Source organism: Caretta caretta, chromosome 8, assembly GCF_965140235.1.
Source record: "Caretta caretta isolate rCarCar2 chromosome 8, rCarCar1.hap1, whole genome shotgun sequence".
NCBI lineage: Eukaryota > Metazoa > Chordata > Testudines > Cheloniidae > Caretta > Caretta caretta.
Window position 1 is genome coordinate 78,116,779 of NC_134213.1, and position 14,963 is coordinate 78,131,741.

Genomic DNA, 14,963 nt, shown 5'->3' on the forward strand with positions numbered 1-14,963 from the left:
ATTTATTAAATCCCCCTCTTACTTCACATTAACTGGCAGTAGACGTTTTGATATTCAGAAGCCATCAAAGGTTCCTTTCCTGATTACATCGGGTGAAACAATCATTGTGACAGTTACAGGTAATGGTATTCGGAGGGCATGGCTCCAAGGGTTCATTGTTTTTTTGAATGTTTACCTCACCTGACATATCCATCTTGGGTGCCATTGTGATTATTCATCTGTATATTTAAATAAAACGGGGCTAAGAAATAAGATCATAAGAATGGCTATACTGGATCAGACCAATGGTCCATCTAGACCAATATCCTGTTTTCCGACAGTGGCCAGTGCTTCAGAGGGAATGAACAGAACAGGGCAATTACTGAGTGATCCATTCCCTGTCATCCAGGCCCAGCTTCTGGCAGTCAGAGATTTAGGGACAACCAGAGCATGTGGTTGCATTACTGACCATCTTGGCTAATAGTTAGTGATGGAACAATATACTCCATGAGCTTATCCATTTTTTTTAACCCAGTTATACTTTGGCCTTCACAGCATCCTCTGGCAATGAGTTCCATGGGTTGACTATGTGTTGTGTGAAGAAGAACTTCCTTATGTTTGTTTTAAACCTGCTGCCTATTAATTTAATTGGCAGATCCCTGGTTCTTGTGTTATGTGAAGGGGTAAATAACACTTCCTTATTCATTTTCTCCACACCATTCATGATTGTGTAGCGCTCTATCAGCCCCCTAATCTGAACAGTCCTAGTCTTCTTAATCTCTCCTTGTATGGAAGCTGTTCCATACCCCTAATAATTTTTGTTGACCTTCTCTATATTTTTCCCAATTCTAATATATCTTTTTTTGAGATGTGATGGGGCAACCGTCCCACACTGGCAGAGAAGGAGTTAATGTCCCTGGGGAGGTTGCACAGGAAGCAGCCAATAGGAGAGAGGCTGCAAGGAATAGCCAATCAGATCCCAGCAGGTCCATAAAAAAGGGAACTGCAGGGCAGACTAGGTCACTTTCCGATGGGAGCCCAGGAAGTAAGGACTGCATCCCTGGAGGGCTGAGAGAACTGTAAGCACTTTGGACAGAGCAGTGGCTGGCGCCTGGGACTGAGCAGCTGAGGCCCTGAGATAAGGGCGAAGAAGATGCTGGGACCATGGGGAGGTGGCCCAGAGAAATAGAGTAGCATTGACTGAAGTTACAGAGGAACAGCAGGAGGCTGCTATTTACAGGGTTCCTGGGTTGAGGCCTGGAGTAGTGGGCAGGCCTGGGTCCCCCCCACTTGCCACTGGGAAAATGGCTAGACTGTTGGACAGAGATATCTTCCTCCCTCCACGGAAGTGGAAAACACAGATGATGACCTAGCTGGAGGGCTGAGTCAAGAAGAGGATGCTGTGGTCCTGGGAGCTGAGAGAGGAGCCATATACAGGAACAGAGACAGAGTGCCGGTGTGAAGACTGCAGGTATGGGCATTGGCCTTGAACTAATCCCCAACATGAGCAGGAGGATGCGCCAGGCTGTTGATGAGGGCTACACCCCATGACTGGTGACCAGAACAGCATGCAGTATTCAAGTTGTGGATGTACCATGGATTTATATAGTGGCATTATGATGTTTTCTGTCTTATTATCTATCCCTTTCCTAATGGTTCCTAACATTCTGTTAGCTTTTTTGACTGCCACTGCACATTGAGTAGATGTTTTCAGAGAACTGCTCACTATGACACCACTCAAGAAAAAGATCTTGGAAACAGCTAATTTAGACCCCATCATTTTGTATGGGTGACTCTGTTTTCCAATATGCATTACTTTGCACTTATTAGCATTGAATTTCATTTGCCATTTTATTGCCCAGTCACCCAGTTTGTGAGATCTCTTTGTAACTCTTTGCAGTCAGCATTGGACTTAACTAGCTTGAATAATTTTGTATTGTCTGCAAACTTTGGCACCTCAGTGTTTATCCCTTTCTCCAGATCATTTAAGAATATGTTGAACAGCAGTGGTCCAGTACGGAGCCTTGGGGGACCCGGTTATTTACCTCTCTCCACTGTGAAAACTGACGGTTTATTCCTACCCTTTGTTTCCTTTTTTTAACCAGTTACTGACGCATGAGAGAACCTTTCTTCTTACCCCCATAACTCCTTACTTTTCTTTTGAGCCTTTGGTATGGGAACTTGTCAAAGGCTTTCTGAAAATCCAAGTACACTATATTCACTGGATCACTTGTCCACATGTTTGTTGACCCCTCAAAGAATTCTAATTGATTCGTGATGCATGATTTCCCTTTAAAAAAGCCATGTTGATTTTTCCCCAACGTATTGTGTTCATTTATGTGTCTGATCATTCTGCTCTTTGCTGTAGTTTCAACCAGTTTGCCAGATACTGAAGTTAGGCTTACCAGCTTGCGGTTGCCAGGATCACCTCTAGATCCTTTTTAAAATAATTAGCATTATATTAGCTATCCTCCAGTCATCTGGTACAGAGGCTGATTTATGTGGTAGATTACATACCAGTTAGTAGTTCTACAATTTCATATTTGAGTTCCTTTAACACTCTTGGTTGCATACCTTCTGGTCCCGGTGACATATTACTGTTTAATTTATCAATTTGTTCTAAAACCTCCTTTATTGACCGCTCAATCTGGGACAGTTCTCCTGATTTGTCACCTAAAAAGAATGGCTCAGGTGTAGGAATCTCCCTCACATCCTCTGCAGTGAAGGCTGAGGCAAAGAATTTCTTTAGCTTCTCTGCAATGGTCTTGTCTTCCTTGAGTGCTCCGTTAGCACCTCGATTGTCCAGTAGCCCCACTGGGATACATCATTCTTTCCATATAAGAAATAGGGGCGAGTGAGAAATGGAAAATTCTGGGTTAAAGAAGGCTTGATGTTATCAGATAATTAAATTAAACTGCACAGCAGATAAAAACACAAGATAAAATGGTATATCAGTGTATACATATTGTAGATGGATCTGGTGGCACCACCTATTAAGGTTGCCTGACATGTCCCATTATAAGACCATTTACAGTTGCTTATTACTCTGACAAACGTTAACCATTTGGGCTGAAATTTTTCATGATGGGTAACTCCCTCAAGGAGAATTATTCTAGAATTTTTTCAGCCAAATGGTATAGTAGTTTCTTGGAATGAGGCTAGGAAAAAATATGGTGATTGCCCATGTTAATTCTGGTGACTTTCTCTTTGAGAAGCTAGATTGCCCCCATGCTTTAGAGAAGAATTTGAAATTTGGTAGAGAGTCGTCTTTGTGACAAGGAGACCTGGAGCAGGGGGGCAGCGGGGAGACTGGAAATGGAGGCTGACAGTGGGAGAGAAGACAGAAACTGGGACTGGGAGTTGAGGGGGAAACTGAGACTGGCTGGGCAGCTGGGAAAGCAGATGAGAATGGTCCTGGTTGAGCAAGGAGATTGGAAGTGGCTGGGCAAGGAGACTGAGAGCAGGGAGGGAAACAGATTGGGTGCGGGCCTGGGGAGCCAATGGGTGGGAGGAGCAGACAGATCAGATGAGGAGCCAAGGGGATTTGCTGACAAGGATAATGGGATTAGACTGGGAGACAGGGAGATGATCTGATGAGGCACTGTGTTACTGTTAAGGAGACTGGTACTGGGACAAAGAGCCAAGGGTGGGTAAGAGGCGGGACTGAGACAGGGGCAGGTTGTAGAAGACAGGACTTTTTGGGCCAAGCTTGGTGGGGAATGGATAAAATGACAGGTGACCACTAGAGAACACTCCCTCTCAGAGGATGGAATAGAACCCAAGATTACTGAGTCTCACCATTCTTCTACTGTCAGAAGTATATATGCAAACTCCTAGTAAAGTGGGTCTCATCCTTTTCTAGTGCCACATAGAGGATGGCAACCTACTACTGCTATCAGTTACTCCATTAGCTCAACTGGCAGAAGTCTGTGCAGTGGATCTAAATGTTCCAACCTTGCTGATAATGTACCATATGGCCATCATTATAGTGGCCCATAATGGAATTTTTGTTTTCTCAGTTTATATTTTTAAAAACTTAGGAAATTACACTCCAAAACAACATTAAAATAACATTATTAAGACTGCAATGTTAAGCATTCAAAAGTTAGGAAATGCCAGATTTTAAGTTGCTTGTGTTTCTCTGGTGCAAATCACTGTAGTATGAGTGCTTCATAAATATTCATAAATTTATTTTCATAATACCCCTGTGAGATAAGATCTGATCCCCATTTTACAGATGAGGAGCTGAGACACAAAGGTCAAAAGTGCTCATTAACCTTGGGTATCAATTGGAGATGCCTGGGACCTGATTTTTTCACGAGACTTAGAATGAGCACAGCTCCCATTTGCTCAGCACTTCTTCTGCAGGTCAGAACCCAACATCTCAAGTCAGGTACCCAGAAAATGAGGAACACACAAGTAGTGACCACCTGTGAAAAGTATAAGTGACTCTCCAGCATCACAGGAACTCTGTTGCAGAGGTGGGATAGACTCCAGTTCTCTATTCAGAGTACTATTCAGCAGCTTTAATCTTTTTCTTCTTTCAATCTCCTAAGTCTAACTTCAACAGCTTCCAATTTCTGCAACAAACAGAGCAGTGGTCCTACAGACATCAGTCTTCTTCACTACTCAAACCTGATATACCCCCCATGCCATGGTCCATCCTGTGCATTGAGTGAGGCAGGGGTGCTGTGGAGTAAATAGTACATGATCATGTAATTAAAAACAGTATCATAATGCATATATACAAGGGATACGAATTAAGGTTGTACATCTAACCTTAATCCTGGCATTTCCTAACTTTTAAGTGGTTGACTTTGAAACCTTAATGTTATTTTAATGTAGTTTTTGTTGTCTGTAATACAGTAGTACAGGGAGTTTTATAGACCAGATTGTGTCCTGCCCTAGCATGGGTGAATGCGGGGAACTGAAGTGAAAAAGGAACCTTCTCCATACAATGGCCAGAATCTGCAGAAGCCTCATCATGTGCATATCACCACAGAGATGAAGGGAAGTAGACAGGGCCGTCTGTCTCATCCTTCTGCAGCAGCCTGCAAAGCAGGCGGTGTTTTGGAATAGCAGACTATCTAACCCAAAAGGGGGTGGTGCAGCATGCACACTTGCATAAAATGCTGTGTGTATGTGTAGACAGACAGATATGACTTAATGACAATAACTGTTGCTTCCCACGGTGACCAATTCTGTGTCATTCTTTCCTTGTGCTTTCCTGTCTTTCTGTCCGTCTGTTATCTCATCTTATATTTGGATTGTAAACTCTTTGGGGCAGGGACTGTTGTTCTGTGCTTGTATACCACAATGGTACCCTGGTTCATGACTATGGCTCCCAGGTGTTATGGTAATACAAAGAACAAATCATAATAGTAATATGAAGAAAAAATAGAAATTGTCACTAAAAACTGAATTTCAATATCTGTAGGAAACAGGCCTTTCTTAAATATTGAACTGAACTATTAGTTACATAGATTATGGTTTTCTGTAAGCTTCAGAGTTGGTAATAATTATGACCGTTTGCTGTGTGTATTACCCATCTAGAATGCAAGAGAGGAATGCAATTTGTTCACTATCTTTGTTTCTTTTAAGTGAATTTAATGTTTTTGTATTTTGCAATTTACTAAAGTGCTAATAGTTTATTAAAACAGAACATTAAATTGACCTATATACCTGTGTCACAGAGCTGTTGTGAAGATTAATAATTAGATAATGTTTGTAAAGCACTTTTTATAAGTGAAAAGTGCTATAAAGTGCTTAGTATTATTATTACAGCATGATAGAGATCACAAAACACAAGTGAATTAGCTCTAGGTTTAAGCCTTATAAGGCAAAGCGTACCAGGGGCAAAATAACATTGCAGTTATTTTTCTAACATCCAGCGCTTCATTAAGTACCACACAGGGTTATATAACTCTGTGAGACTCTAACTTTGTAAAGTTCAGAATCATAGCAGGAAAAGTTCTCACGGGTTTTGCAGGCAAGATTTGTATGTATGGCCTTTAAGGTCACTCAGAGTTCCTCCAGCTATTAGGAGCTAACCCCTCCAGTTACATGTGAGGACGCTGCTGCCTGCTTTGGCTCTCCCAAAGCGAACTCCTCTAACAGGGCTGCTGCTGTCCAGGCCAGCTTGCAAGCACTACTAAATGCAATGTGCCAGATCCCCAGCTGCTGGAAATCAGCATAGCACTGGGCTTAATACAGTTATGCTGACTTCCACCTGCTGAGTATCTGGGCTCTATTGCAATTTAAAGCTCTTGCCGAGCTTTCTTACACAAAATCCTTCCCACCAAAACAGTCTCTATTAAATCCTCAAATTCTTACTGTGGATGGAAAAATAGGAACCACCCCACTGAATCTGTCACTCCTCCCTTGGAGTGAACTCAGATCTTTTTCAGAGCTTGAGAAAATTCTGTTAACTCCTCCCTCCCTTCTTGTTCCTCCTCCTTCACTATCTGTAGCTGGCAGTCTACTACCACAGTCCTGGGGTTTCCTGATAGTGCAGACCCTGAGGACAGGTTGTTCTCTTGAGTCCAGTTCTGCTGATCACATGCACACTATTGTCTTCTGCACCATCCCACGAAAAGTCCAGAGGCACAAAATCCAAAAGTAGCCTCAGAGGCCCAGTCTGGTTGCTCGCTGTTTTACGGAGGAGGGCAATGGAGTCATCGCTCCCAAGAAGAACATTGTTGAGGGTGAAGAGGGGATGTGCGTGTGTCACAGCCACCTAATCAAGAAACATGATATAGGTGTGTGTATGTTGGATGAGAGTGGAGCCTCCTTTCCAAGAATAGTGAGAAGTCAGAGCACCATTCCCAAGGTTAGTACTGCAGGGGCTGAACTTCTCCCCACAGAAGTTTGGGTGGAGTCTAGACCTGCTAAGCCTCCCTGGAAGTGTGCTTCTGCTGCTGCAGGTTGGGAAGTGGAATGCCCTCCCCTCCACAACAGGGATAGACTATGTTAAGAGGTCCTCAAAAGATTTTCTGTTCTCATAAGTTCAAGATAAGCGTCTGAACCAAACCAATCTTCCAGATGTTTGGAGATTTAGCCATCACTAGCTCTACACTGCTATGTCTCTTCCCTCTGGATTTCTCCACTTTCAGGCTGTTTGACTTTTCCGCTCTTCCACGAGCAATTAGTATTAGGTCTTTCTCAGCTGGAGGTTCCTTGTATGGAAGCTTCCTCTCTGCAGATCAGTAACAACTCTTTTACCATTGTCTGGGCTGGCTTTGAGGCATGCCCTTCTCTCTCTTTCCTCTGCCACCAAAATAAAAATAAAAAGCAGCAGTCACTGCTGCATTAAAGAAACAACTTACACACATACACACCATTTAAAAAAAAAGAAAACATTTATCATAGTATTGTGTGCCTGCTCGAAATATGGGAAATAACATGGTAATTTTAGAACAACAGTATTTTTATTTCCTTTTTAAAGGTGTGTGTGTGTGTGTGATTTGCTTAATAGGTGTGAAAGTGTCAGATATCACGAGTCAAACAGACTGATTTGTAGTGAGCATTGGAGAGGAACCAGGGATAGTATACGCTGTTACCAACGATACAGGGAAATGAATGTGAAAAATTCTAGAATCTAAATTTAGGTAAATAAATTAACTGATTTTCATGGTAGCTTTCTGTTAAATGTTCCCATTTTCATGTGCTGGGCCAGCTAGATGGAGAGAACTTCAGGGTCTCCATGTGTAGATAAGCAGGTGAAAAAAGCCTATAGAGAAGAAATAAGCTCCACCTAACCAAACTGGAACCAGGTGAGACAGAAAACTGACACACATTTTGGGGGATTACTTATAACAGAACCAGGGGGAAAGCTGACAGGTGCTTGGGATCCCTCAGGTTGTATGAAGACATCTGCTAGGGATGTCAGTAATGCAAAGGTAACTCTGTATCCAGTAGTAAATTATAGGACAGAAATTATAGCCGAATGGGAGGAGGACAGGTTACAGAGGCATATTTCAGGAAAGTAACAGTGTCAGAGAAAGGAATTAAACATAGGCATGCAGCCAAAAATAAAATTATATAAATTTCTGTCTACCAATGAGAGAACCTTGAAAAGCAAAAATAGGTGAACTAGAATGCCTGGCAATGGAAGATGAGCAGCCTTGACATAATATGCATAACTGAAACATGGTGGAATGAATGGAATATTGTAATACATGGTTACAACCTAGGACAGAGCGGATGAATCAGTGGAGTACTATAATACCAGCCTATAAATTGTGCAGAATAAGGATAAGGGATTAGTGCTGCATCTAAAGATTTCATAGAATCTAATAGGAGAACATTTCTGAGTGGAGAGAGCCGTTCCGTAGTTTGGCTACAACTTATGTTGTCATTCCTTTAGTATTGTGGTCTTAAATACATGTCAAGCTTGCACAGAGCTTTGGATGAGTGCCCCTTGGTCTGGAGTTATTTTTAAACAAAAATAAATAACAGCATCCCGAGACATAAGTGTACAAAAATATAGTGATAGATTATACTATCTGTCTCCTGGTCAAGAAAATGATATTGAGGGCCTGATTCTCATTTACACTAAGGTCCCCTTCTACTGCTTTGGCATTTCACATATCTATTGCCAGAGTATAAAAGGGTGTTGGTGTAAATGAGAATCAGGCCCTGAATGTGCTGCTGTGAGGGAGATCAAAGGGATACCTGAGTCTAATAAAGCTGTAATGGGTTTCATTGGTTATATGTCACATCAGGGCAAGGTTTAGAGAAGCAATTTCTTGACACTCAAATTATTGTTTCTTGGACCAGCTAATTCTAGAACACACAAGAGGAAAGTATTCTCATTTTAGTCCTAAATTACACACAGGCGTTGGTTCAAGAGTAAATACAGTCAGCAATAGTGGCCACAATATAATTAAGTTCCATGTCTTCAGGGGAGAGATTGTATAAAAACTATGCCACTTAAGAATTCCCTAACACTGGAGGAATCTACCACCAGCTGGTTTAAGCCAGTTATAGGACTGATTGTGCCATTTGAGTGGTGTTAAGCAGATTTAACAGGCTGGAAAATCTGCCCCACTGTCTTCAGTTTCAGTAGTATTATAATTTAAAAAAAAATATAGCAGAAATAAAAGTAGTCCAAAGGACAACGAAAATGGGTAATGGAAAGACTTCCATATGAGGAGAGATTGGAAAGATTTAGACTGCTTAGATCAAAGTGGAGAAAGGTATATGCAGCATGATGATGAATTGCACAGAGAAGATAATTTAGGAAGGGACATTTAATGAAACTGACAGGCAACAAATTTAAAACGCATAAAATGCAATACTTGTTTATGCAACACATAGAACTCATGACCACAAGACATCATGGAAGCCAAGAGCACAGGATCAGAAAAAGGTAAGACATTTGAATGGATAATGAGAGACTCCATAAATACTCTGGATAGGATAAAAAAGAAAATAAATTAGGGATATTAACCCTCATGTCTTTGGGCATGAGACAGGCACTAAAGCCTAGGTCCTCAAAGGTATTTAGTGTCCTAACTTCCATTGAATTTAATGGGCATTAATGCTTATGTACCTTTGAGGGTCTGGGACTAACTGATGAGGTTTGCAAGAAACTTCACTTATAAAATTGGTTATTCCATAATCTTCCATTATGAAGATTTTGCACCTTCCTCTGGAGCAGCTGATACTGGCCTGGTCTAACCCAGTATGGCAATTCCTGTGTTCTGTTGTGTGGCTGTCATGGGGACAAGAGGAGATGTGGCAAGAGTGCACTGCTCTCCAGTGCTCCTGAGCCGGCAGAATGGACCCTAAAATGGCATAAATTAAAGTAGACCTGTGACTGTTCTAACTTGCATGAGGGGCTGGTTCAGCTCCCAGCCACACCCAGGGTTGGGGAGGCAGAAAGGTCTGTTACAGCCACCTTTGCTTCCCTTCTCCTTCATCTGTGCCAAATGTGTGCTCAGGGCAGCTGCTGACTGAGTCCTAGATTCCTGCCATCCTATCACATTTTCTGTCTCCATCTTCTCCTTAGAAGCTTTTAAACTGGAAAGCACATGGCACAATACACATCCTCCAAATCAAAGCAAGAAGCTTGCCATTTAAAATGTAAAGAATTTTCTTTAGCGTTGCTTAACCCTCTGACTGCTGTAGACATCTCTAAGTATTGCCCTACTGTATGTATTTGTCTGGCAAATTGGAGAAGCAGCAGCAGCTACACCAGGGATTCTCAAACGGGGTCGGGACCCCTCAAGGGGTCACGAGGCTATTAATGGGGATTCATGAGCTGTGAGCCTACACCCCAAACCCCACTTTGCCTCCAGCATTTATAATGGTGTTAAATATATAAAAATGTATTTTAATTTATAAGGGGGGGTTGCACTCTGAGGCTTGCTATGTGAAAGGAGTCACCAGTAAAATAGTTTGAGAACCACTGAGCTACACTGTATTCATTATCCATATGATAGAGAAGAAGAAGCTGCTTCTGCAAAGCCTTCTTTTCATACTTTGTATCACTAAAAGTAGCCAATTAATTAGATTCCATGGTTACGGCTATTGTAATTTGTGCTTATTTGAAGTGCACAGATAATAATCAATTGTACACTCTTGACTACACTATTAATAGTTTTAATACCCACATTTTGTTTACATTTTGCATTATAATGAACACTTAGCCATTGTGGTTTTTAACATGGAATTCAGTGAATACTATCTCCATGTAATGCCCTTGCCATTTCATTCTGCAGTATTAAGTGTTGTTTTTCTAGCAAGATCTTGAAATGTGGGGCATTATGTATGAGTTATGCTAATTTGTTAGGGCAATGAATACATTAATTTCATTAGTAAATGGCCTCAAAGCAATAATTACCAGTGTAGGTGTGTCAGAAACGATCATGTTCAGTTTTGCCAGTTAATTATTAAGATTTTGTTCTGAGGGACCCAGATTTGACATCCAGCTTCAATTTAGCCATAAATAAAACTCTGAAGTATGTAGGGATGAAGAAATCAAGCCAAGAAGTCATTTTGCTCTTACACATTACTACTTTTGTGCAATTCTGACTGCCAATAAGATGCCAAAATAATAATGAAAATAGCAATTGCACTTGGTCATTCCTCTCATCTCGTCTTACGTTACAGTATGCTGAATTATTCAAGGTAATATTGCTTGCTAGTGTGGTATTACATTTGAAATGGCTAAGTTTATTGTTAAAGTTGATTTTTTTAATGGTGTTTACTTCTAATGCCTTAATTGGGTTTCTAAGTTATATATTTCCACTTCTTGAATTTTGTAGGGCTAACACCACAAAAAAGACTAATGGTGGCATCTGTGCACCTGGATTAGTTTCTGTAAGTGTGACATTATTTTTAATTAAAGCAGACCTAATGGGGCCATCTAGTAAATCTCTGTTCACTAATAATATGCTTTTAGGCATCTTATAACTGAATTATTTCCCAGGAAATTTTGGAAGCCTCCTGTATTGTGGTGGTATGCATTTCTTGATTTATTAAAATGACAGAAATAATGGTTCTCCAACTTTTTATTTTGTGGACCACTTGATAAGAGAACCCTTCCCATTGCCCATCAGTCCTCGTCACAACATCCAGTCACCTACTCCTTGCGCCACAAAATATTTCACTGTAAAGACCACTGTAGAATAATGCTGTAAAGATAGAACTGACCAGCTGATGGGTCGGACTCACCATTAGATCAGTCTAATAAGTGAGCACAGTACCCAGAAGTCATCTACTACAGGACAGGCCCAACAAATAAAGTAACAGAACACCACTAGCCATCAAGTTCAGCCCCCAACTAAAACCTCTCCAGCGCATCATCAAGGATCTACAACCTATCCTGAAGGATGATCCCTACACTCTCACAGATCTTGGGAGACAGGCCAGTCCTCGCTTACAGACAGCCCTCCAACCTGGAGCAAATACTCACCAGTAACCACACACCACACAACAAAAACACTAACCCAGGAACCTATCCTTGCAACAAAGCCCGTTGCCAACTCTGTCCACATATCTATTCAGGGGACACCATCACAGGGCCTAATAACATCAGCCACACTATCAGGGGCTCGTTCACCTGCACATCCACCAATGTGATATGTGCCATCATGTGCAACCAATGCCCCTCTGCCATGTACATTGGCCAAACCAGACAGTCTCTACGTAAAAGAATAAATGGACACAAATCAGACGTCAAGAATTATAACATTCAAAAACCAGTCGGAGAACACTTTAACCTCCCTGGACACTCAGTTACAGACCTAAAAGTTTCATTTATTCAACAAAAAAAAATTCAAAAACAGACTCCAATGAGAAACAGCAGAACTGGAATTAATCTGCAAACTGGACACCATAAAATTAGGCTTGAATAAAGACTGGGAGTCATTACACTAACTAGTTTCAGAGTAGCAGCCGTGTTAGTCTGTATTCGCAAAAAGAAAAGGAGGACTTGTGGCACCTTAGAGACTAACCAATTTATTTGAGCATAAGCTTTCGTGAGCTACATTGGATGAAGTGAGCTGTAGCTCATGAAAGCTTATGCTCAGATAAATTTGTTAGTCTCTAAGGTGCCACAAGTACTCCTTTTCTTATTACACTAACTAAAAACTATTTCCCCATGCTAATTTCCCCCCTACTGTTACTCACACCTTCTTGTCAACTGTTTGAAATGGGCCATCCAAATTATCACTACAAATTTTTTTTCTCCTGCTGATAGTAGCCCACCTTAATTGATTGGTCTTGTTACAGCTGGTATGGCAACCCCCATTTTTTCATGTTCTCTGCATATATATATCTCTTCCTACTGTATTTTCCACTACATGCATCTGATGAAGTGGGCTTTAGCCCACGAAAGCTTATGCTCAAATAAATTGGTTAGTCTCTAAGGTGCCACAAGTACTCCTCGTTCTTTCTGCTGTTACAGACTAACACGGCTACCACTCTGAAACCAGTAAAAGTTTTGTTATCTGGCATGTTGCAGGAATGGGGGGTGCCAGTTAGTCAAATATTCTGATTAACTAAGAGTTGGGTGAGGGAGGGGACTCGTCTGGGGGTGTGGGAGGGGGTGCAGAGCACAAGCTCTGGGAGGGGGTTTGGGTACAGGAGGGGGCTCGGGGCAAAGGGTTGGGCCACGGGGAGGGGTTTTGGGTGCCGTATCCAGGTGGCCCTCACCTTGGGCAGCTCCCTGCTAGCAGCAATATGTCCCTGCTGCTCCTAGGTGGAAGCATAGCTAGGCAGTTCTGCATGCTGTCTCTGCTGGCACGCACCGCCCCCGCAGCTCCCATTGGCCACAGTTCCCGGCCAATGGGAGCTTCAGAGACAGTGCTCAGGGTGGGGTTGGGGCAGTGCACAGAGCCCCCAGGGTTGTTCCTCTGCCTAGGATAGCAGAGATATGCCGCTGCTTGCGGGGAGCCATACTGAGCCAGGTAGGGAGCCTGCCGGCCCCACGCCAAGCAGACTATAAACCAGACTTTCAATGAAGATCAGAAATCCCAGTTTATATAGCTTTCCGGTTGGTGAAGTGCCAGATATCACAGCTTTTAGTGTACTCTGCATAGCTTACCCTGACCCTGTTTCATAATTTCAAGCAGGATCAATGTGCCCTGCATCTTGATATTGCACCCAGCTTCTTATATTTACAGAATGATTGGATTTCTAATTATTGCTTCACATTTTTGCACAATAGCTTCCATTCGGCTAGCTGGTTTGGAGTGACTGTTTATTCTGGGGCAGATGTAACATTCAGATGCAGCTGATCACATGATGAGGTCTGGCACAGTCATCTGGGCAGCCTGATCATATTTCTTATTCTCTCTGGCCCCGATCCTGTGAAGAGCAGAGGACCTCCTGCACTGGTGCTGAGCAACTTCATCTCCCATTGATTTCATTGAGAGTTGAGGACTCAGCACCTGGCAGTACTGGACTTCTCTCTGGGCAGGTAGAGGTAAACAAATAACCTTTAGCCTTGCCTTATCCTTTAGAACTGCAGTCTTTCTCTCCCCTTTTTTTTTTGGTATGATCTCTTTAATATTAAAAAAAATAAAATTTAACCAAACTAATAGCGCAAGTCAGAAGGTCGTCCATATGGTATAGTATGTGCAGGCTCAAGCATACAAGTTTGCTGTTGCAGTTTCTGCACTCCTTGTGAAAACAACATGTATTCTGGACATTTTTTTTCTGCTACAATATTTGGGTCTTAGATGCTAAGGTAATAAGATTCCTTAATTATCTCAAATTGTTCCTTGTTCCCCAGTCACCCACCCAGAGGAAAAAATAGGCCTTCTTTGTATTTATCCAGCAATGAAAATGGAATGTATTGACAGGCAGTGTTTAGGCAAAACTAGAGTGGCACAGATCTAGCAGAGTAATTTAGAATACACAACAGGAAATTTGGAATATACAGTAAAAAGTGGACAAAAATTCCCTCTTACATTTTAAAGCTGGAAGGATAAGTCCAGTGGGAAATGAGAGGGTTTTTGTAAAGTATCAGAATATTTTTTTCATGATCAAGTCTAAACATTTAAGTTTTCCAATGAATCTGTTTACCAGCTAGTTAGTTGGTTTCCCTGCATATTCTTATTCTTGTCATTCCAGGATGAAATTTACACTTTCTAAGCTTTAACGTAATATTTATGGCAACTTTAATAAAAGTTTAGTAATGTCAAGGAGCTAGTTGCAAAGATGTACTTTGCACTAAGCCGCACTAGAAACTCATTTACTTACAGAATCCAATGTTAAGTAAAATAAACAGCTTTGGTTTCTACTGACATTTTATAGCCACCTTAAGGGAAAGGTGGGGAGGGCGGTTGTGTTGCCATGTGGGTTTAATTCATGAACTTCCCTGCAAAGTACTCAAAGGCAATACGGTAGTTGAGCCAACTTTCTCTGTTAAGTCACAAAAAGAGAGATTTTACCAAATACAGGGGATCAACTGCAGCTGCAAAGAGGAAATTTAGAATTATCATCATACCAGTATCAGAAGGTCCTTTATATTT

The 14,963-nt window shown here is 41.7% G+C and overlaps 1 protein-coding gene across 2 annotated transcripts in view; it reads left to right on the plus strand.

Annotated features, from left to right (window-relative positions):
* LOC125640838 (uncharacterized) overlaps positions 1-14,963 on the plus strand; it is a 197,797-nt gene that overhangs the window by 47,230 nt on the left and 135,604 nt on the right. The window lies entirely within an intron of this gene.